This window comes from Typha latifolia, chromosome 10, assembly GCF_019914945.1.
Source record: "Typha latifolia isolate L0001 chromosome 10, TyphaL0001v2, whole genome shotgun sequence".
Lineage (NCBI taxonomy): Eukaryota > Viridiplantae > Streptophyta > Magnoliopsida > Poales > Typhaceae > Typha > Typha latifolia.
The window spans coordinates 6,105,205-6,131,411 of NC_133095.1; positions in this window are offsets into that span (position 1 = coordinate 6,105,205).

Below are 26,207 nucleotides of genomic sequence, written 5' to 3' on the forward strand. Positions count from 1 at the left end.
CTCTTGCATAATAACCTAGTTGTCCAGGATTTGCTTACCTAGGACAAAGGCTTTTTGAGGCTCAAAAATAAGATCAGGAAGTAAGAGCTTCATTCTCATAGCTAAGAGCTTCGATATGATTTTATAGATAGTGTTACAAAGCCTAATAGATCTAAAAACATTTACTGATTCAGTGATAACCTTCTTTTTTATAAGAACAATAACTATTTTGTTGATGCCTTCGTCCAGAGTACCAAAAGAGAAGAAATCCTTGATATCTTGGCAGATCGTTGGTTTTAAATCTGCCCAAAAGAGCTGGTAGAATTGTGTAGTTGGACTATCGGGTCCATGGGCCTTGGACTTAAGTTTTTGACAATGGAGGTTATCTCCTCTTTAGAGGGAGATAGATATGCAAAGGTTGTTGAAAGCATCCAAGGGGTTTTTGGGGGAGGGAATTTCAGTTCAGATGATCTAAGTTCTTGATAACTATGAGGTTAGTGGCCTTGAAAATATTCCTATAATGTGATACAAATAAATCTTTGATTTGCCTTTGATCATAAGTCCAATTATCGTTCTCCGCAAATGTAGAATCTCCTTCCTCCTCTTGTGGTAGGAGGCAATGGAGTGGAAGAACTTTGAGTTTTGGTGGCCATGTTGAAACCACTTGATGCAAGAGCATTGTGTCCGGAACATCTCACTTTTGAGAAGATCTTCGTGTTTAGAGCACAGGAAATTTTCACTCATAGGTTCACTCCATTTCCTACAATTATGTAGAAAGAGAATCTCGCTCTCAATAGACTCAATTTCCTTTTAGAGGTTATGGTTGTTGGAGCAAGCCTATTGCTTGATCTAAGGAATACAGCTGGCAGATCAGCTTTTAGAGATAGCAATTTTTTTAGATAGGATCTCGAGGAATATAGTTGGAATCAGTCCTTAAAGAGGAACGCATATTGTGGAGAAAGCTTCTGTGCTTTGAATTATCGCAGGGCCTCCACACCCTCAATAATTCTTGGCTATGATCTCCATTTCTTTGTTGGCGATGGAATGATGGGTTCTTGTACCAAAAGGTCGGCTACGGAATAATTCCTTAAGATCTGAATTTATTACAGGAATTAGTCCGCACAATCATAGAAAAATATTCTTCAGATATTCTCTTGTAGTTAAAAAATTACGAAACTAAATGGATTAGATTCGTAACTTCCTGACTACAACTTTTGTATTTATGTCCTTCACAGATTTGAACTAAAACTATGAAGAAAATACAGAATAACGTTAGTGATGGTGGTGGTAATGGGTGGAGTGGATGTTAGGGTAATGGATGAGTATGGAGATGAAGGTGGATGGGGGATGTGATTAAGGGAAATAGACAAAGGGAATGAAGTTGTCGAGATTCCAAAAAAGATGGGTGGCTCGATAGTCGAGGGAGATTAGAAGTTGGGAGAAACCTTGCCAACGGTAGAGGTGGAAGGATGGTAAAGAGGGAGGAGGGAGATTATGGTAGATAGATGAAAGAGAGGCAAGAAATCAATATTCCAATAGCATAATAAATTTGGCGATCATTAGGTTCGAATGCCCTTGCGAATGCCTGCATTAGGTTCACAAATACAGAGAACGCATATTGTGCGTTCGAACGCGGTCGGGCGAGTTCGAACGCCTGCATAGAGTTCGCACATACATAAAACGTGTTTTGGTGAGTTCGAACGAGATCGGGAGCGTTCGAATGCGATCGACGGGAATGTTCTAGAATTAGGGTTTCATATTGTTTTAGGATTTATTGGCTAACCTCTATATATATGTGGAAGGCAACCAACTTCGTAATGCTATTGGATTATTGAATTCTTGCCTCTTATCTTCTTTCTCCTCCCTCTTCACCAACCTTCCACCTCTACCGTTGGCAAGGTTTCTCCTAACTTCAAATCTCTTTCGACTGTCGAGCCCATCCTCTTCTTTGGGATCTCAACCACTTCGTTCCCTTCGTCTATATCTCTTAATCACATTTACCATTCACCTTCATCTCCATACCCATCCATAACCCTAATATCCACTCCACCCATCACCACCACCATCACCTACATTATTCCGTGTTTCTATCCCTGCTATAATTTAAATCTGTGAAGGGAGTACAAGAGTTGTAGATCAGAAAGTTACGGATCTATCCAATTAGTTTCGTAATTTTCGGACTACTGGAGAATATTTGACAATAATTTTCCCACGGTATCGCAGATTGATTCCTGTAATACATCTAGATCTTGAAGGAATCGTTGCGTAGCCTATCTTTGGTTCAAAAACTCATCAAGTGGTATCGGAACTTATCAATTGGTAACAGAGCTAATCAAACTGATATCAAAGTAGGCGAACCTCAGACCTCCATTAATGGTTGAAACAAGGAAGATGACATCAACAAAGAGACCTATGGAGAGCATACCGACAAGGGAAGACTCAATCCACGGTGACCCTAGCCGTGAGGTCGATTCTTTTAGAGCGACCATGGCAGGACCGAGTCAACCAACATCCATGAGTGCGAATATGGATTAACTTAGGGGCATGTTCCATACATTGATGCATAGAGTTGACTCAATTCAAAAGGATCACAATGATTTCAAGGAATATGTTAAGAACCGATTTGATTCGTTATATCCTCGACAGTGATCAGAGTTTCAAGAAGGACCAGCAGTGAGACCTCATTGAATTGATACCCCACAGGTCCAGGTGCGTCATGTGAGTGTCAATGATCCCCTCTTACCTATGCCCACACATCATTCCTCACATCCGTTACAAAACCCAAGATCGGTGGTGGTGGAACCCGAGAGGCGTGCGGCACTGGTGCACTTCGTCGATGAGGAGGATTGGCACTATGAGGATGAGGTTGATCCCTATGGAGATGGTGATGAACGTGCTCAAGGATTTAGAGAAGGTGATCAACTTGCACAAAGGTTTAGACCTAAACCAAAGATCTTTCGCGAACCCAACAATGCTATTTAGGGGAGAATGCATGCTTGGACTTCCCAAAATTCCAAGACGGTGATCTAACGGATTGAGTGTTTCAAGTTGAACAATATTTTGATTGTCAAGGTATAGCAGAAGATGCAAAAGTACAGATGGCAAGCTTTCACCTCCAAGGAACGACATTGTATTGGTATAGATCGATTCTTCGTGGTGGCGGATTTATCGAATGGGTTAATTTTTGTAGGAGGATTACATGTAGATTTGGGACAATGGCATATGAAGATTTTGCTGCCACATTAAGCAAGATGGTTCAAAGGACGACCGTATTAGAGTACCAAGCTGAGTTTGAGAGAGTTAGTAGTCGTTGTGAGTCACATTGGCCTGAACGGACATTGATGAGTACATTTATTTTAGGGCTGCGGGATGAGATACAAGTAGATGTTCGTGCTCTATGTCCTACTACTCTTGAGGAGGCCTTTGAGAAGGCCGTGAGGATAGAACGAAATCATAAGGCTCTAAAGATGGCAACGAAAATAAATTGGGGCAACCGAGATATGTGGTTTGCATCTAAAACGCCGGCTGAAAATTCTACAATTTCAAAAATAGCGGCTGCGAGTACTAGACTACGACCACATTTGAGACCTTCTTCCGATGTTAGAGGAGGCACAACTCCCTCATGTTCGAACTCTCACACCTGCCCAGGTGGAGGAGCGAAGAGCGAAGGGCCGTTGTTTTCGATGTGATGAGCGTTTCACCCCCGGTCATCGGTGTTCTAAACCGATCAGGAGTGTGATGCCTATCGATGGTCTTGAGGAGGATGATGAGGTTGTTGATGATGGAGAATGTCTAGAGAAGGTCCACGAGGAGACCATTGAGGAGGGCGTGGAGGAAGATATCCAAGCTGAAATATCGATGCATACATATTCGGATATTTCCGCACCGAGGACGTTACGAGTAGACAAACTCGTTAGAAAGCATTGTGTCACATTCTCATTGATTCGGGGAGTACACACAACTTTCTAGATGAGAGGTTAGTGAGGATATTGAGTTTGGATGACGAACTGACAACAAGATTTGACGTTGCTATTGGAGACGGCATGAAACTTAAGGCGAAGAGCTTGCGTTGCCGGGTCGGTATACAAGTGCAAGGACACGACATCATTGTGGACATGTATCTGTTGGCGCTGCGAGGAGCGGACATTGTCCTTGGTGCTCAATGGTTACAAAGTTTGGGACTCGTCACATTTGATTTTCCGGAGCATGTGGATGAAATTTAAATAAGAAAACTGATACACTTAGTTAGGATCTTTTCTTATTGCATTAGGTGTTTCATTTTAATAAAATAAAATTCCTGTAGGTCGCGTTCGAACGCAGGTGGAGTCTGTTCAAACGCCCTTGTGAACGCCCATGTTTGTGAACGCCTTGTGAACGCCCACGTTCGAACGCCTGTGTCGCGCTCGCAAATCCAGAGAAGGGGCTTTTTGAGTGTGTTTGAACGCGATCGGGAACGTTCGAACGCGATCGACGGGAATCTTCTAGAATTTGGGTTTCATATTATTCTAGGACTTGTTGGCTAGCCTCGATAAATATGTGGATGGCAACCAACTTCATTATGCTATTGGATTCTTGATTTCTTACCTCCTATCTTTTCTCTAGACTCCTCCCTCCTCTCTCTTCACCATATTTCCACATCTACTATTGGCAAGGTTTCTCCTAACTTCTAATCTCCCTCGACTGTCGAGTCACCCCTCTTCTTTGGGATCTCGACCACTTCGTTCCCTTCGTCTATATCCCTAAATCACATCCACAATCTACCTTTATGTCCATATCCCTCCATAACTCTAACATCCACTCCACCCATCACCACCACCATCACCCATGTTATTCCATGTTTGCGTCTCTGCTACAGTTCTAATCTACAAAGGACGTAAATACAACAGTTGTAGATTAGGAAGTTTTGGATCCAACCCAATTTGTTTCGTAATTTTCTGACTACCAGAAAATATCTTATGATTATTTTGACACAATTGCGCGGACTGCTTCCTACAATAAATTTAGATCTTAAAAAATTGTTCCATAGCCGATCTTTTGGTTTCAGAGCCTTAACAAATTGGTATCAGAGCAGGCGAACGTCAGATCTCCCTTAATGGTTGAAACAAGAAAGATGACATCAACAAGGAGACCTATGGAGAGTACACCGACAAGGGAGGACTCAATGCATGATGATCCTAACCGTAAGGCTGATTCCTTTGGAGCGACCATGGCAGGACCGAGTCAACCAACGTCTATGGGTTCGAATATGGATGAACTAAGGGGGCATGTTCCAAATATTGTTGCATAGAGTTGACAACATACAAAAGGATCATAATGAATTCAAGGAATATGTCGTGAATCGATTGGGTTCGTCATCTCCTTAACGACGAACGGAGTTTCAAGAAGGACCAGTGGTGGGACCACATATAACCGATACCCCATAGGTCCAGGTGCGTCATATGAGTGTCAATGATCCCCTCCTACCTATGCATTCACATCATCCCCCACCTCCATTACAAAACCCAAGATCGACGGTGGTGGAACCCGAGAGGCATGCGACACCGGTGCACTTCGTCGATGAGAAGGATTGGCACTTTGAGGATGAGGTTGATCCCTATGGAGATGGTGATGGACGTGCTCGAGGATTTAGAGAAGGTGATCAACATGCACAAAGGTTTAGACCTAAACCAAAGATCTTTCGTGAACCTGACAACGCTATTCGGGGAAGAATTGCATGCTTAGACTTTCCAAAATTCTAAGGCGATGATCCAACGGATTAGGTGTTTCAAGTTGAACAATATTTTGATTGTCAAGGTACAGCGGAAGATACAAAAGTCCAGATGGCAAGCTTTCACCTCCAAGGAACGACATTGCATTGGTATAGATCGATACTTCATGGTGGTGGATTTACCGGATGAGCTAACTTTTGTAGGAGGATTACACGCAGATTTAGGACAGCGGAATATGAAGATTTTGCTGCCACATTAAGCAAGATGGTTCAAAGGACGACCGTATTGGAGTACTAAGCTGAGTTTGAAAGAGTTAGTAGTCATTGTGAGCCACCTTAGCCCGAACGTATATTGATGAGTACATTTATTTCTGGGCTACGAGAGGAGATACAAGCGGATGTTCATGTTCTATATCCTACTACTCTTGAGGAGGCCTTTGAGAAGGCCATGAGGATGGAAAAAAAGCATAGGGCTCTAAAGATGGTAGCAAAAACCAATTGGGGCAATCGAGATGGGCGGTTTGCTCCTAGAACACCTATAGGAAATTCTGCTGTTTCAAAAATAGCGGCTGCGACTATTAGACCACGACCACCTTTAAGACCTTCTTTCGACGTTAGAGGAGGCACTAGCTCCCCCCATTCGAACTCTCACACCTGCCCAAATGGAGGAGTGAAGAGCGAAGGGCCTTTACTTTCGATGTGATGAGCGTTTCACCCCCGATCATCGGTGTTCTAAACCGATCAGGAGTGTGATGTTTATCGATGGTCCTGAGGACCATCGTATAGACATTGTACCCGGGGCTACACCGGTGAACGTGAGGCTATATTGGTATCCACATGTGCAAAAAGAAGTTATCTCAAGGATGGTAGCCGAGATGTTGGAGAAATGTCTCATACAATCAAGTCATCGCTTATATTCATCCCCCGTGCTTTTGGTGCGAAAAAAGGATGGGACATGGCATTTTTGTGTCGACTATCAAGCACTAAACGCTATTACTGTCAATGACTAGTATCCTATTCCGGTTATCAAGGAGTTGCTGGACGAGCTTGCAGTAGTGACTATATTTAGTAAGCTTGACTTGAGGGCCGGGTATCATCAAATTAGAGTTCACCCGGTAGATGTGCACAAAATTGCATTTCGGACTTCAGATGGGCATTACGAGTTTCGAGTGATGCCATTTGGTCTCACCAATGCTCCAGCTACCTTCCAAGGCCTCATGAATGATATATTTTGGCCTCTCTTGCGAAGGTATGTCTTGGTATTTTTTGACGATATTTTGGTGTATAGCAAGACTAAATTGGAGCATTGGCGGCATTTGGAGGATGTGCTGAATTTGTTGGAGCAAAACCACTTGAAGATCAAGAAGTCCAAGTGCCTATGGGGAGTACTAAAGGTGAAGTATTTAGGCCACATCATTTTAGCAGATGGTGTAGCGGCAGATCCTCAAAATGTTGCATGTATGACTACTTGGCCTATTCCCACTACTACTACTACCGGATTGAGAGGATTTTTGGGGTTGACTGGATATTATCGTCGATTCATCGCTGGATATGGCAAAATTTTTCTTAGAGATATTATATTGCTCGATTACATGTCATGCCACGCACGATTGTCTCGGATCGTGATCGTGTATTTATGAGCGACTTTTGGACTGAGTTTTTTAGATTGCAGGGGACTTGATTAAAAATTCAGTTCGGCCTACCATCCACAGACGGACGGCCAAACCGAGGTGGTTAATCGAGGCATTGAGCAGTATTTGAGGTGCTTTGTTGGAGAGATGCCAAGATGATGGTTGGAGATCTTATCATGGGCAAGTAGTCTTATAACACTGCCTACCATAGCAGCATTGGCATGACTCCATTTGAGGTGGTGTATTGACGCACGGCTCTGACGTTACGCACTTATGATCCAGTGGCATCGACAGATAGGACGGAGGTGGACGTAGCATTGATGGATAGAGATGCTACATTGATGAGGTTGTGTGCTCATCTTAAACTTGCTCAAAACTGCATGAAACAAGTTTATGATCGTAGCCATAGGGAGCAAGAGTTCGACATTGGCAGCTGGGTGTTTGTGAGGGTGCAACCGTATTGATAGATGACCTTACGTCCGATGTGAAACCAAAGGTTAGCACATCGCTACTTTGGTCCGTTTCGGGTGTTGGAGCGTATTGGTCTGGTTGCATATCGTTTGGAGCTGCCGGAGGGGTCGTGAGTGTATCCTGTCTTCCATATTTCATTGCTGAGGGAGCGCATTGGAGATCATGAGATCGTTGGATCAGTTCTATCGGAGCCATTGGAGGAGATAGAGATTGTAGAGCCAGTTTGTGTACTTGCTAGGTGCCGCCGACGACATGGTACCAGATTGGAGATAGAGATTCTAGTTGATTGGCTTGGCAAGCCATCTGATGACGCAACATGGGAGTTGGAGACTGATATCTTGGAGCGTTTCCCTAACTTTTCACCTTGAGGGTAAGGTGGGGGAAGCGTGGTGGGCAGATACACTTAGTTAGGATCTTTTATTATTGCATTAGGTGTTTATTTTCAATAAAATAAAATTCATGTAGGTCGTGTTCGAACGCAGGTGGAGTCACGTTTGAACGCCCTTGTGAATGCCTTGTAAACGCAGGTGGAGTCGCGTTTGAACGCCCTTCGCAAATCCAGAGAAGGGGCTTTTTGAGTGCGTTCGAATGTGATCAGGCGCGTTCGAATGCAATCAATGGGAATCCTCTAGAATTAGGGTTGCATATTGTTTTAGGATTTGTTGGCTAGCCTCTCTAAATATGTGGATGGCAGCCAACTTCATTATGCTATTGGATTCTTGATTTCTTGCCTCCTATCTTCTCTATAGACTCCTCCCTCCTCCCTCTTCACCATTCTTCCACATCTACCATTGGTAAGGATTCTCCTAACTTCTAATCTCCCTCGACTGTCGAGCCACCCCTCTTCTTTGGGATCCTGACCACTTTGTTCCGTTCGTCTATATCCCTAAATCACATCCACAATCCTCTTTCATCTCCATATCCCTCCATAACCTTAACATCCACTCCACCCGTCACCACCACCATCACCCACGTTATTCCATATTTTCGTCCCTGCTACAATTCGAATCTGCAAAAGGCGTAAATACAAAAGTTGTAGATTAGGAAATTATGGATCCAACCCAATTAGTTTCATAATATCTGACAAGTATTTTGCCACGGTTGCGCAGACTACTTTCTGCAATAAATTTAGATCTTAGGGAATTATTCCATAGCCAATCTTTTGGTTTCAGAGCCTTAACAAATTGGTATCAGAGCCTTATCAATTTGGTATCAGAGCCTATCAAGTGGCATTGCACCCTCACAAACACCCAACTGCCGATGTCGAACTCCTGCTCCCTATGGCTACGATCATAAACTTGCTTTATGCGGTTTTGACCAAATTTATGATGAGCACGCAACCTCCTCAATGTGGCGTCTCTATCCATCAATGCTAAGTCCACCTCCGTCCTATCTGCCGATGCCACTAGATCATAAGCGTGTAACGTCGGAGCTGTGCGTCCATACACCACCTCAAATGGAGTCATGCCTGAAAAAATCCCTAGACACACGTATGTATCTAAACACTAGGCAATGATCTCGCTCGTTCGCTTAAGTAAAAATTGGAAGAAATATTAAAAATGAAAGCAGAGATGAACGCCAAGATTTTAACGTGGAAAAACCCAAGCGGGAAAAAACCACGGATCCAAACTCGGATCAAAACCAATCACTAGAATAGTAGCAGTTACAAGACTGACTCACAAAACAACCCGTCGATCCAAACGACTTTGTTCCTCTCAGTCTTGCTCGCTAGAACCCACGATTCAGTGCTTCTCGTGATTGAAGTCCAATCTCAGTAACCCTCGAGATTGATCTTTCGTCTAGATAGCCCTTAAGATGAAAGATTAAGATTTGTAGATGAGTGGAACCTTGTTAGTTGAAGAACCGATGTAGCCTCAAGAAGTCTCCTTCAATAATGCTTCTTCAACCACCCTAGAGATAGGGTTTCACAATCCTTATATATGATCTCCAAGATAGAGCCAAATCCAAGTCTTATCTGTACTCACAAATCCAAGTCTTATCCGTACTCATGAAAGTCCAATTTTATCAACCATCATTGGTGCGTTCGAACGCGGCCCGGGTGCGTTCGAACGGCATGACTTGAACTCAGGTGCGTTCGAACGGGCCCGAGTGCGTTCGAACGCGACAACTTGAATTCTTCAGGTTGCGTTTGAACGCGTTTGTGAACGCAGCTCTAGGTCTGTGTGAACGTAGTACCCGCATTCAAACGCATTTGTGAACGCAGCTCTCGGTCTGTGTGAATGCAGTACCCACGTTCGAACGCGTTTGTGAACGTGGCTCTCTGTCTGTGTGAACGCAGTACCCGCGTTCGAACGCATTTGTGAATGCGGCTCTCTGTCTGTGTGAACGCAGATTCCGCATTCGAACGCGTTTGTGAACGCAGTGTGAACTCGACGGCTTTTCTCCAATAATCTTGCAATTCTTCAAACCAGAGATATTCTAGACTTGTGTAAAGCTCATATACATGAAAAAATACACTTAGAATATTTTGTACACAATTGCCAACAAATAAAAATCTAACAATCTCCCCATTAGGCAATTTGTGACAAAACACCTAGGTTACATATTATTACAAAGAATTCAAATTGAGCAATCAACAAGTCTAGAATATTTTGCACGTCAATCTCTACAAATAAACATATACCAATCCAAGATCAAGTGAAAGTAACTTGAAATGAATATAAACAATCCAAACACAAGTTATCAATGGAGCAAGTTCAAAAATACTTAAACAGACAACGTTCATAATTTATCTAAGCAAAGTTATAAGCAAGATTAGAAAGACAGAAAGACTCTAATAAACTCCCCCTATTACCATGCTCCCCTCTACACACCTACACACCTAGACACCTAGACACTCTCCCCGTTTTTGCCACAAATGCCAAAGACTAGGAACTCGGAGGAAACTGACGCTGAAGAATCGTCAACACAGAGTCAAGTACAGTCCCCTAACGAGCTTGCTCAGCAAGTAAATCAGTCACTACCGAATGGAGATCCCGCACTTGAGTACTAAGCTGATCGAAATGATTAGAGTACTGTGGTAACTGCCCCTCAGAGTGAGAAGTGTCACCGTCAGAGCTATCATCAGAACTGTCAGGGTGCGATGAGCGACCAGAGGCGGAAGAGGACGGCTTGAGAGGAGACGACTGGTCGTGAGCTTGACTCCGCTTAAGAGTAATCCGATCCAACGGTTTGTGCGAAGTAACGGAAGGTTCCGAAGCATCCACACGCACCCCACTCTGAGTGCACAAATTCGTAATAAAGATGCCAAACGGTAACCCCTCACGAGGTGCTTCTTTCTGTGCAGCTGTAAGAATCGAATCATAGATCACCGCAGCCAAATCAACAGAGACTCCAGATAACATTGCATGAAGAAGGAATGCACGATCCAAACTGATACTGGAATGTCGAGTCTTGGGAGTAATGTTGGACAAACAAAACAGGTGAAGCATGCTAGCCACTGGTGTAAGTTTCGCATGCGGCATCATGTTTCCCTTCCAATGTTCCCCTTTGATCAGTACTGTGCCAGCATATTCATCGACATCAAGACGTGGGATACTGGAACTCACCATCAGGAAGACGAAGTTCAGCGCGAATAACATCAGAGTCCAAGTATACAGACACCCCATGAACAGTAGAACGAATACATCGTTCTAAAACTGTGGCATTACAAAAGAATTCGCGAACAACTTCCACATAAGCAGTCCCGCTCATCCGACACACTGATAACCATCCTCGCTCAGTAAATATCTGTTCGATCCCCAAAGATGAAAAATCGGAAATGACCACGGGTCGTTCACAAATAACAGGACGGGTGCCAAAATTATGTTTGTATCGTCCTGCAGCCGTTGAAGTAGAAAACTTTGGGGCCGAAGATGGTGACGAAGGCGGCCTAGGTTTCTTGGAAACTGCAGCTTTCCTAGGCATTCTTGAGAAAGAAACAAGATGCAAGATTCAATACATGCCCAAAACAACCAAAAAAAAAAAAAACAAGAAATCAAAAAGAAATCTAGAAACCATGAAGGCTCTAAATGAAATCCATCATCCACTTGAAAACGCTAAGATATCACGTTCAATCACACAAGAAACATCAAGATAGCAACTTTAACGTGATCAAAACTTGAAAAAGCACGAAATCAATCAAGATCAAAAGACTTAATTGAATAAAAAAATAGGAAAATTGATGGATGATCATACCTCGCAAAAGTGAAGAAAAACTCAGAAATTCGGCCGAAAGATGCAAGATCCAGAGGAGAACTACCCTCTAAAAGGGTTTGTAGTGAGAAATTTGATGAAAAATACCAAGATCTTGAAGATTTGAGAGGGAGGAAATGATGGGTTTCTAGGGTTTGGAAGATGGAAGATGAAAACCCTTGGGTTCGGACGCAATATTTAAAGAATCCTCGAGTGCGTTCGAACGCACCAGTCTGCGCGTTCGAACTCAAAAATCTGCGTTCGAACGCCCTTTTTTTTTTAAGTAAAAAGTCTAAAAAAAAATGAAAAAATCTTTTTGGAGATGCACTTCTAAAATTTCAAAATAGATTCAAGACATAGAATATGACAATCGAATGAAATAAGTCATACACAGATCAACCAAATTCAATGTCTTGTCCACTCCCCCTCGAGTGAACCCCGCATCCACTAAAAAAGTGGTCAACTTCTCATACCAAGCTCTTGGAGCTTGTTTTAGCCCGTAGAGTGCCTTTTTCAGTTTAAACACATGAGAAGAAAATTTTTGATCTTCGAACCCTTTCGGTTGTTCCACATAAATATCTTCATTCAGGGTACCATTCAAGAAAGCACTTTTAACATCCATTTGAAACAATTTAAATTTTAAGTGACAAGCAATAGCAAGCAGTACAAATAGATTCTAATCTAGCAACAGGAGCAAATGTCTCATCAAAATCTATACCCTCAACCTGCGTATATCCCTGTGCTACGAGTCTAGCTTTATTTCGAACTATATTGCCATGTTCATCACTTTTATTCTTGTAAATCCATTTTGTTCCAATGACATTCACATTCTTAGGTCTAGGAACTAAATACCAAACATCATTCCTAGAAAATTGCTCTAATTCCTCATGCATAGCATTAACCCAAGAATCGTCTAACAATGCTTCCTTCACATTTTTAGGTTCAAAAAAAAAAGTATAACAAGTAAATGATACCTCACTTCGAACACGACAACTTGAATTCTTTAGGTTGCGTTCGAACGCGTTTGTGAACGCAGCTCTCGGTCTCTGTGAACGCAGTACCCGCGTTCGAACGCGTTTGTGAACGTAGCTCTCGGTCTGTGTGAACGCAGTACCTGCGTTCGAACGCGTTTCTGAATGCGGCTCTCTGTTTGTGTGAACGCAGTACCCGCGTTTGAACGCGTTTGTGAACGCGGCTCTCTGTTTGTGTGAACGTAGTACCCGCGTTTGAACGCGTTTGTGAACACGGGTCTCTGTCTGTGTGAACGCAGATTCCGTGTTCGAACGCGTTTGTGAACGCAGTGTGAACTCGACGATTTTTCTCCAATAATCTTGCAATTCTTCAAACCAGAGATATTCTAGACTTGTGTAAAGCTCATATACATGAAAAAATACACTTAGAATATTTTTTACACAATTGCCAACAAATAAAAACCTAACAATGCCAATGCTACTATGGTAGGTGGTGTTATAAGACCACTCCGCCCATGGTAAGAACTCCAACCATCGTCTCGACATCTCTCCAACAAAGCACCTCAAATACTACTCAATGCCTCGATTAACCACCTCAGTTTGGCCGTTCGTCTGTGGATGGAAGGCCGAACTGAAGTTTAATCGAGTCCCCTGCAATATGAGAAACTCAGTCCAATAGTCGCTCATAAATACACGATCATGATCCGAGACAATCGTGCGTAGCATGCCATGTAATCAAGCAATATCTCTAACAAAAATTTCAGCCACTGTCTTGGCTGAAAACAGATGTGATAAAAGCCGAAAAGTGCGCATACTTGCTCAATCTATCAACCACCATAAAGAAAACAGAATAACTATGTACAGGCGGAAGACCCTCTATGAAGTTCATAGAAATGTCCTCCCAAACATGGTCCGGTATAGGTAAAGGCTGTAGTAATCCGGCTGGTTTCAAAGTGGTTGCTTTAGCCCTTTGACAAACTTCGCAAGCACGGACAAAACTCCTCATATCCCGTCTCAATCCTGGCCACGTGCAACTCTGAGATATCCTCCTATAAGTCTTCAAGACACCCTCATGACCAGCCTCTGGAGTTTGCTGAAAGTGCTCCAACAATTTCTAAAAGCCTCTGGAGTTTGCTGAAAGTGCTCCATTATTTGCGGGCACTCAAATGCATCCGCTGTCCAGCAGCAAATCGCCTCGATTCTCCAACTCGGGATGGTGCTCCGGATCATCCATCACCTCCTACAATAATCTCAAAATATCTGGGTCAGATGTAAATGCATAACTCAGCTCGTCAAGGAAGGGAAAGGTAGGATATGAATAAGCTGCAAGCTTGGCGGTATTGGGTTAGTGCGATAGTGCATCCGCCGCTTTATTTTATCTTCCCTTCTTGTATTGAATTTCATAATCATACCCTTGCAATTTTGTGACCTATCGCTATTGTGCCGGAGTGTGTATGCGCTGTCCCATAAAGTATAGAAGGCTCCTATGATCGGTTCGGATAACGAATCGTCTACCGATCAAATAAGGCCTCCACTTTGTCACCACATGCAGAATTGCCAACATCTCTCTCTCATAAGTCAATAATTGCTGAGATTTTTGCGATAAATCCTTGCTAAGATAGGCAATGGGATGTCCTTCTTGTATTAGTACAACTCCTATGCCAACACCCGATGCATCACATTCAATAATGATTTCTTTAGTGAAGTCTGGTAGCGCTAGAACGGGTGCCGTCGTTGTTACTTTTTTTAATTTTTCAAAGGCTGAAGTGGCTTCATCCGTCCATCTAAAATAGTCTTTCTTCAACAAAGAAGTGAGAGGAGCAGCGATCTTGCCATATCCGGCAATGAATCGACGATAATAATCAGTCAGCCCCAAAAATCCTCTCAATCCTGTGGTAGTAGTAGGAATAGGCCAAGCGGTCATACATGCAACCTTTTGAGGATTCGCCGTTACACCATCCGCTGAAATGATGTGGCCTAAATAATCCACATTTGGTACTCCCCATGGGCACTTGGACTTCTTGATCTTCAATTGGTTTTCCTCCAACAAATTCAGCATGTCCTTCAAATGCCAACAATGCTCCAATTCAATCTTACTATACACCAAAATATCGTCAAAAAATACCAAGAAATACCTTTGCTCATGAGGCCTTGAAAGGTAGCTGGAGCATTGGTGAGACCAAAAGACATCACTCGAAACTCGTAATGCCCATCCAGATTCTGAAACATAGTTTTGTGCACATCCGTCGGGTGAACTCTAATTTGATGATACTCGACCCTCAAGTCAAGCTTACTAAATATAGTCGCCCCTACAAGCTCATCCACTAACTCCTCGATAATCAGAATGGGATATCGGTCCTTGACGATAATAGCATTTAGTGCTCGATAGTCGACACAAAAATGCCATGTCCTGTCCTTTTTTCTTACCAATAGCACGGGGGATGAGTATGAGCTATGACTTGGTTGAATGAGACCTTGCTCCAACATCTCCGCTACTATCTTTGAGATAACTTCTTTTTGCACATGTGGATACCGATATGGCCTCTCGTTCGCCGGTGCAGCCCCGGGTACAATGTCTATGCGATGGTCCGCCGCTATCCTTGATGGCAGCTCCTGTGGCTCCTCAAATAGTCTAGAAAAGTTATCTAATAAATTAGACAATTCAATAGTAGTACCTAAGCTCGTTTGAGGATCATCTCCTACTGGTCCTAACTGAAGAAGATAGGCCAAATCATACGCACAAGGTAGCCCCACCAAAGGTTGCATCGCAAGAATCGGCGAAGACCGAACACCATCAAGCCGCACATCTTTGTTTCCTTATTTATATTTCATCCACATGCTCCGGAAATCAAATGTTACGGGTCCCAAACTCTATAACCATTGAGCACCAAGGACAATGTCCACTCCTCGTAGCGCCAATGGATACAATTCCACAATGATGTCATGTCCTTGTACCCGCATACCGACCCGGCAACACAAGCTCTCCGCCCTAAGCTTCGTGCCGTCTCCAATAGCAATGTCAAATCCCATGGTCGGCTCAGCATCCAAACCCAATCTCCTCACTAACCTCTCATCTAGAAAGTTGTGTGTACTCCCTGAATCGACGAGGATGTGCACACAATGCTTTCTAACGAGTCCATCTACTCGTAACGTCCTTGTCGCGGAAGTACCCGAATATGCATGCATCGATATTTTAGCTTGGATATCTTCCTCAAACGCCCTCCACAACGGCCTCCTCATGTGTCTCCTCTAGACATTCTCCATCATCAACTACCTCATCATCCTCTTCAGGACCATCGATAAGCATCACACTCCCGATTGGTTTAGAACACCGATGACCGAGGGTGAAACGCTTATCACATCAAAAGCAAAGGCCCTTCGCTCTTCGCTCCTCCACCTAGGCAGGTGTGAAAGTTTGAACGGGGGGTCTAGTGCCTCCTCTAACATCGGAAGAAGGTCTCAAAGGTGGTCATGGCATAGTAGTCGCAGCCACTGTTTCTGAAATCGCAAAATTTCCAACCGGCATTCTATGAGCAAACTGCCCATCTCAGTTGCCCCAATTGGTTTTCGCTACCATCTTTAGAGCCCTATGCTTTTGTTCCATCCTCACGGCCTTCTCAAAGGCCTCCTCAAGAATAGTAGGATATAGAACATGAACATCCTCTTGTATCTCCTCTCGTAGCCCTGAAATAAATATACTCATTAATGTACTTTCGGGCCACGGTGGCTCACAACGACTACTAACTTTTTCAAACTCAGCTTGGTACTCCAATACGGTAGGCATTTGAACCATCTTGCTTAATGTGGCAGCAAAATCTTCATATGCCGCGGTCCCAAATCTGCGTGTAATCCTCGTACAAAAATTAGCCCATCCGATAAATCCACCACCATGAATTACCGATCTATACCAATGCGATGTCGTTCCTTGGAGGTGAAAGCTTGCCGTCTGGACTTTTGTATCTTTCGCTGTACCTTGACAATCAAAATATTGTTCAACTTGAAATACCCAATCCTTTGGATCACCGCCTTAGAATTTTGGAAAGTCCAAACGTGCGGTTCTCCCTCAAATAGCGTTGTCAGGTTCGCGAAATATCCTTGGTTCAGGTCTAAACCTTTGTGCATGTTGATCACCTTCTCTAAATCCTCGAGCATGTCCATCACCATCTCCATAGTGATCAACCTCATCCTCAAAGTGCCAATCCTCCTCATCGACGAAGGGCACTAGTGCCGCACGCCTCTCAGGTTCCACCACCACCGGTCTTGGGTTTAGTAACGGAGGTAGGGGATGATGTGAAGGCATAGGTAGGAAGGGATCATTGACACTTATATGATGCACTTGGACCTATGGTGTATTGGTTCTATGGGGTCCCATCACTAGTCCTTCTTGAAACTCCGTTCGTCATCGAGGAGATGACGAACCCAATCGATTCACGGCATATTCTTTGAATTCATTGTGATTCTTTTTTATGTTGTCAACTCTATGCAACAATATGTGAAACATGCCTCTTAGTTCATCCATATTCGAATCCATGGATGTTGGTTGGCTCGGCCTTGCTGTGGTCGCTCCAAAGGAATCGACCTCTCAGTTAGGATCATCGTGCATTGAGTCCTCCCTTGTCGGTGTGCTCTTCATTTGTCTCCTTGTTAATATCATCTTCCTTATTTCAACCATTAATGGAGGTCTGAGGTTTGCCTGCTTTGATACTAATTTAATGGGATCTAAAACCAAAGATAGGATACGCTAAGATTCCTTCAAGATCTGAATGTATTACAGGAATTAGTCCGCACAACTGTGGCAAAATATTCATCAGATATTCTTCGTTAGTTAGAAAATTACAAAACAAATTGGGTTGGATCTATAACTTCCTGATATACAACTTTCGTATTTATGCCCTTCGCAGATTCGAACTGTATAAGGGACGAAAATACAGACTAACGTGGGTGATGGTGGTGGTGACGGGTGAAATAGTTGTTAGGGTTATGGATGGGTATGGAGATGAGGGTGATTGTGGAAGTGATTAAGGGAAGTAGACGAGGGGAATGAAGTGGTCGAGATCCCAAAGAAGAGAGGTGACTCGACAGACGAGGGAGATTAGAAGCGATGAGAAATCTTGCCAACGGTAGATATGGAAGAATAATGAAGAGGGAGCAGGGAGGAGTCTAGAGAGAAGATAGGAGGTAAGAAATCAAGAATCCAATTCCATAATGAAGTTGGCTGCCAACAACTCCTAAAACAATATGAAACCCTAACAAACTAACTAAACTAGTATTCCTTATCTTCTCCGATTACCTCTCGGATTAAGTTTTCATTTTGTCACATATAGATTCCGAATCTTGAGAAGTCATGAATATTAAAGTTGTAGAGCTAGAGGTTGACGACCTTATCCAATTTGTTTGGTATTAGTTTAATATGTGTATAATATTCTACGAATATTTTTCCAAAACTGCGCAGAGTTGGATTTAGCTAATTAAATAAAATTCTAACCTACTAAACCTCTAACTAAACCAAATAACCATATAAGATAATTAGATTCGATCCATTGAGCTTAATCTCTCTTTGATATGATCTGATTTTTATCAATCCACCATGCTTCCCCCACCTTGCCCTCAAGGTGAAAAGTCGGAGAAACGCTTTAAGATAGTCTCCAACTCCCATGTCGCCCTCATCGGATGGCTTGCCAAGCCGCTCAATTAGAATCTCTATCTAGTTGATCTATAGACATGAGGAGTGCCTATGGGGATGTGCTGAATTTGGAGGATGTGCTGAATTTATTGAAGCAAAATCAATTGAAGATCAAGAAGTCCAAGTGCCTTTGGGGAGTACCACAAGTGTAGTATTTATGCCACACCATCTTAGCAGCAGGTATAGCGGCGGATCCTCAAAATGTTGCATGCATGACCGCATGGCCTATTCTTACTACTACCACCGGAATGAGAGGATTTTGGGGGCTGACCGGATACTATCGCCGTTTCATCACCGGATATGGCAAGATCGCTGCTCCGCTCACTTCTTTGTTGAAGAAGGACTCTTTTCAATGGACGGATGAAGCCACTGTAGCCTTTGAAAAAACTAAAAATAGCAATGACGACGGCACCCGTTTTAGCGCTACTGGACTTCACCAAAGAGTTCATTGTGAAATGTGATGCGTCGGTAGTTGGCATAGGAGTTGTACTAATGCAAGGAGGACGTTCCATTGCCTATCTTAGCAAGGTTTTATCATAATAATCTCAGCAATTATCAACTTATGAGAGAGAGATGTTGGCAATTCTGCATGCGGCGACAAAGTGAGGCCTTATTTGATCGGTAGACGATTCATTAAACGAACCGATCAAAAGAGTCTTCCATACTTTATGGGGCAGCGCATACATACTACGGCACAGCAGAAATGGGCCACAAAATTATTGGGGTATGATTATGAAATACAATACAAGAAGGGTTTGCTACTGGACCGCGGTAGTTGGGTGTTCGTGAGAGTACAACTATATCGACAGGTGACCTTGTGTTCGATGCATAACCAAAAGTTAACACATTGCCGCTTTGGTCCGTTTTGAGTGTTGGAGCGTATTGGTTTAGTTGCTTATCATTTGGAGCTGCCGGAGGGGTCGAGAGTGCATCTTGTCATCCATGTTTCATTGCTGAGGGAGCGGATTGGAGATCATGAGGTCGTTGGACCAGTTCTACCGGAGCCATTGAAGGAGACAGAGATCGTAGAGCTAGTTCATGTACTTGCTAGGTGCCGAAGATGACATGGTACTAGATTAGAGATGGAGATTCTAGTCGAGTAGCTTGGCAAGCCATCCGATGAGACGACATGGGAGTTGGAGACTGACATTTTGGAGCGTTTCTCTGACTTTTCACCTTGAGAGCAAGGTGGAGAAAGCGTGGTGGGCTGATACACGTAGTTAGGATCATTTCTTATTGCATTGGTTATTTATTTTCATTAAAATAAAATTCCTGTAGGTCCCATTCGAACGCAGGAGGGGTCACGTTCGAACGCCCTTACGAACGTCTGCATCAGGTTCGCAAATATAAAGAACACGTAATGTGCGTTCGAACGCGGTCGGGCGAGTTTGAACGTCACATTCGAACGCATACATCGCGTTCGCACGTACAGAGTATGCTTTTTGTGCGTTCGAATGCAATCAGGCGTGTTCGAACGCGATCGGCGGGAATCCTCTAGAATTAAGGTTTTTTTTATTATTTTAGGACTTGTTGGCTATCCTCTATAAATATGTGGATGGCAGCCAAATTCATTATGCTAGTGGAATTTTGATTTGTTGCCTTTCTATCATCTATCTACCCTAATCTCCCTCCTACCTATTCACCAACCTTCCACCCTTACTGTTGGCAAGGTTTCTCCTAACTTCTAATCTCTCTCGACTGTCGAGCCACAATTTTCTTTGGGATCTCGACCACTTCGTTCCCTTCGTCTATATCCCTTAATCACATCTACCATCCACCTCCATCTCCATGCCCATCCATAACCCTAACATTCACTCCAACTGTCACCACCACCATCACCCACATTATTCCATGTTTTCGTCCTAGTTTCAGTTTGAATCTATGAAGAGCGTAAATACAAAAGATTTAGATCAGGAAGTTATGAATCTAATCCACTTGGTTTCGTAATTTTCTAACTACAGAAGCATATTTGATGAATATTGTTCCACGGTTGTGCGGACTGGTTTCTGCAATAAATATAGATCTTAAAGGAATTATACCGTAGCTGACTTTTTGGTTCAAGAACCCATCAAAGTTTCCCAAATAGGCAGAGATTGGGCTTTCTTGAAGATATTATGTTATCCTTACCTAGGGTGGTGACATCCTCAATAGTATCTCCCATGAGAAGGTCGGAGAGTCGTTTAAGGTGTTCGTCCTCAGCGTTAGGAATCTTTTGGGAGATTTTCTTTTAAGCTTTCAAACCTTTATAGTTTAATTTCTATGCTAGTTTCTCTTCTAATCTTCAGTTCAATTCTAGAAATTGTTCAAGTTCGTTGCCCATTTTCTTGCCAATCAAATTAAATTTGTAAGTCCAACTTTTTAAAATAAATTTATATTACAATTTCTGCATGTGTTCGACAATTGTTTCAGCATTTACAAATTTTTTAATTTGAGAGTTGGTTTAAGAATTCACTCTGATTTTAAGTCATGAAATTGTTCATGATCTGAAATTTCGTTCTGAAATTTTATTTTCTGCAATGATTCTAACTTTGGGTACCATATTCAACAATTGTGCATAATTTTCTAATTTAATATTACTTCACCTAGTTAATGTTCATTAGTTAAAAGTTAATTTTTACTCTTATTAGATTTATAGTATTAACTACTGTGAAGGATTACTAATCTTTTTAAGGGTAAGAACGAAGCTTGTAATTAAATAGATTTTTCTTTCTTCTGCTTTAAATTTGTTGTTTAGAATTTGAATATTAGTTATTTTTCTTAAAAAGAATACATCTAATGATTTAAAATTTTTACTCCATATTTTTCTAAAAATAAAAAACGAATTTAATCTTTATGAAAAAGTAATTGTTCATTCAAAAAAAAAAATCTTCTGATCCATCGATGATTAATTTTTTGGTGAACCATAGAAAAAGAAGAGATTTAGGAATAAATGTGTTATCTATAAAGTAGATTCTTGATACGATTCGGACTTCATCGACGTCGTCTCGAGCATGGATTCACTTTAGGAGTGTTTTTATTTCATGTTTTAGTGTTTAATTTTCATTAAAATAAGTTTTTTGTAAGTCGCGTTCGAACGCGGGTGGAGTGAGTTCGAATGCGGTTTGTGAACGGGGTTGTGAACGTGGTGAAGAGAATGTACTGTGCGTTCGAACGCACTGTGAACGCCTGCATCACGTTCGCAAATACCGACAGGCGCGTTCGATTGCGCGTTCGAATGCCTGCATCGCGTTCGCAAATCCAGAAGAGCGAACTCGGTGCGTTCGAAAGCGGTCGGGCGAGTTCGAACGCGGTCGGCGAAAATTGTGTTTTAGGGTTAATGTGAGTTGTTGGTTAGCCTATAAAAGGATCTGTAGGGCAACCAAAATTATCATTGATTATTGAGATTGAGTTTTGCCTTGCCTCCTTCGTCTTCTTCGCTCCCGTTCTCTCAATCCCCGGCGACGCCGCTTCTAACCTCCCTCATCCGGCTAATCACCCTAGTCCCTTAGGGGTGGCCCTCTTCTCCCCCTTCATTCAATCTATCCAACACTTGCCCTAACTTTTCCATCAACCATAACCCATCCACCACCACTTTTTCACCGGTGCCACCCCATTAACGCCGGTCCTCCACCAACCATTATTTCCTAGGATCTCGTGCCTCCATCCACGAATCCAAAACAGAGCATCCTGACATTCGTCCACTAAACGGACGATATCTCGAGATCCACAACTCCGATTCGCCTGAAACTAGATTTTTTGGAAAGCTCTTTTCTAGGGCTACAACATATAAATATTTCACATCGATCCAACGGCGGCATATTTCGGGATCTTATTTCAAAGTTCCGTGCAAGATCTAGTCCAGATCTGAGAATCGGAAGAGATCGATCTTTAGCCCCAAAGGAGAGATCGTATCAAGCTGGTATCAGAGCTCCATAGCCAGAGGTGTGATCATATCAATTCTGTAACGTCCCTGTCCAGCACAGGCACGTGCACACCCATGCACCCACATGGCACGCGCGGCGCATGCGACAGGACGGGCGGGGCCCGTCATGCACAGATACACTCCTGTGCACATACAATCATGATATCATCATATATTACATGCTAACATATCCACGCTCACATAATCTTACACCAAATAAATCATACTATCAACCCAATTAATCTGTTAACATATGAATATCTAAGTCCACAATAATATACACTAGACCACTACATAATCTGGCAGGACCCACACAGGCCACAACAAACCATCAAGATACAACTAAACAACTAATACACGAGTACATTATAATCTGACATGTATTATACAAATCACCGTCTGATACAATAAAGTATAAATATCAAATAATAGTACAACTCAATATATCCTATTAAACTATCTTCTATACCATCTCATATTTATAGCTCACCTTATCCTCGCTCTAAAATATCTCTTCAAGATATCTAAAGTCATTATCATGTACCATATATCTGAGAGGGTTAGAAAAGAAATAAAGGGAGTCATGAGCAAAAGGCTTAATGAATAGACCTTACCCTGAATCAGTGATCCCAAACAGAGAGTAAATCATGTACTAGATAATATAAATTAGAAAAAAGTATTATGTCATGAATGAGTGTATGAATGTAACCTCAATAATATATAATTGAAATGTAGATAACATGTCATAACTGATAAAAGTATATAATTCTCAACAATGAGTAAAGAAATCTCCATATCATACTATCATCATAACTTTCTCTCAAATATGACACATGATGCATGCCGACCATAACCATGATATGATATCAAATGCAACCATATATGATGTATATTGATAACTCGATAATTAGGTAGTTAGATGATAATGAAATCATATGCATTTCTCAACATCTCAGTTATTAATGTCATATCTATATGTCATCATCATACTAGACCACTATGCACAGTCAACACTTGGTACCCGGTCTCAACATCATGTTTGAAGGCTTAGAGCATACTCTGCCACCCGCAAGAGTATCTCAAATATAACCATACCTCGCCACCCGCAAGGGTATCAACATCCATCGAAACCGAGCACCCTCCTAGCTGATAGAAACCTCGTGAGGATAACTCGCCACATATGCCCTAGCGAACGGCATGTGTCCGAATGTTTGCTGCGCACACAGACTAATGACCTCGGACATAAGGCCAATAGGATCGTGATTATGTCAAGCGATCAATCATCTCCAGGCACGCCCTAACCCTCGCGCCTACTTGGGTATCCTCACGCTTTCTATTAACTATCCTATCAATCACATTTCATGCTTTCTTTCTAAATGCTAGATCATATGCATATGTCAAGTATGATAGCAAATCAATGCATAACAAAAATTTAAGTGGAATAGGAATCAAGAGAAAAATGATGCAATATAGTCTTCAACCATGTATCTAACACATGCATCCTCCCGCTAGTCTATCACATGCACACTCATGCTAGAGATCATCTCAGTATACAATCATAATAGTAGAATCATCTCCAATCATCTCTATATATCACCAATGTATTCATATCCCAGATCAGGCTAATCAAATGCATGATAAAGTATGCTTGACTGAAATCATCTCTAGATAAAGTCATATAATCATGCTGGAGGCCAAAACATCCATGTACATAATATATAATATATCCTAATTCGAGAAAGATGTCTAGGGGATAAGACTACTCACCGTCTGATCAGAAGACCCAATACACGTATCCCTCACATCCATCGATCAATCATCACAAATCACTAGCAAGGTCCACGGGGTCTCAAATAAGAGGTTCTGGATCTGAAAATATTTAAGTAGTATGAAGTTAGCCGTTCATCTAATAAAAATCCGTTCGTGTAATATAAGATCATTTAGTAGGTTTTAGAATTTCTACTTATCTTTATAACTAGCTAGATTTTTAATTATAAATAAAAATAAAAATATAAATATAGATAAAAACCTAATTATAATTATATCTTGGTTAATTAGAGACTATGTAATCATTACTTTACAAAATAATAAATAAATACATAAGCCTAGTTTTTTATTTGTTACAAAATAATAATGTATAATAAATTATTAGAATTACTTAAAGTGTATCTCATAAGAATATTAGTATATAAATTTGATAATTATAATTTACAAATCTATATATTAATTTAATAGAGATATAAATAATAAATATAAGTATTACCTATATTTATACCTAATTAATCATTAATTATACAAATTTATAATTAATAATAATTATATTGAAGAATATATAATATTATTAAAATAGTTAATGTCTAAATAATCTATTTGCATTAATTAAGAAAAAAATACCTAAATAAATAATATAAATAAAATAAACTGCCATCAGTGCTGGGCTCGGCCCAGCACTACACTGTGCAGAAATAGAAGGAGAAGAAGCCGAGGAAGAAGAAGAAGAAGAAAGGAAAAAGAAAAAGAAAGAAGAAGAGGAAGAAGAAGAAGGGGGAGAAGAAGGGAGGAGGGGACCTGGTAACGGGGAGGGGCTCGGCCGCTATTGGGCTGGCAGTAGCCGGTCTCTCGCCGGCGGCTTTATTCTGACGAACCCAAGATTGAGAGAGAGAGAGAGAGAGAGAGAGAGGAAGAGAAGAAAAGGGAGGGGATGAGGGAGCACCGGTCGCTTCTCAGCGATAGATCGGGTGGTCGAATAAGACAGTAGTAGAGAAAAAGAGAGAGGGAGAGAAATAGAGAGAAACAGAGAAAAAGAGTGAGATAGAGAAGAAGGAAGAGGAGGAAGGAGGAGGAGGAGGCTCACTGGCGTTTGTAGCACAGCGGTGGAAGCGACGGCGATGGTCCGAAGTGGCCGGCGTCGGCATACCGAGATGGGGAAGCTTAAGAGAGAGGAACGAGAGAGAGAGAGAGAGCATTGATACGATTCGGACTTCACCGATGTCCTCTCGAGCATGGATTCAATTTAGGAGTGTCTTTGTTTCTTGTTTTAGTGTTTAATTTTTATGAAAATAAGTTTTCTGTAATTCGCGTTCGAACGCAGGTGGAGTGAGTTCGAATGTGGTTGTGAACGCGGTCGAGAATGTGGGTGAAAAGTGTGCATTGTGCGTTCGAACGCATTGTGAACGCCTGCATCGCGTTCGCAAATCCGGAGAAGTGAAAAACAGGCGCGTTCGATCACGCGTTCGAACGCCTGCATCGCGTTCGCAATTCTAGAGAAGAGCGAACTCAGTGTGTTCGAACGCGGTCAGCGAAATTGTATTATTTAGGGTTAATTTTGAGTTGTTGGTTAGCCTCTAAAAGGATGTGGATAGCAACCAGAAATTATTGATTATTGAAGAATTGAGTTTTGCCTTGAAACTTGATTTGTTGGAAAGCTCTTTTTTTGGGCTATAACATATCCAAATTTCACGTTGATTTGACGGTGGTATCTTTCGAGATCTTATTACAAATTTCCGTGCCAGATCTAGTCCAAATCAGAGAATTGGAAGGGATCGAACCTTAGCCTAAGGGGAGATCTTATCAAGTTTGGTATCAAAGCCACCGTTCCTCGGGCAAGCGCTTCCTATGACGACCACCAGAGCCATGGCTGTATGGCGAGATGATGAAGAAGAGTCTCCCC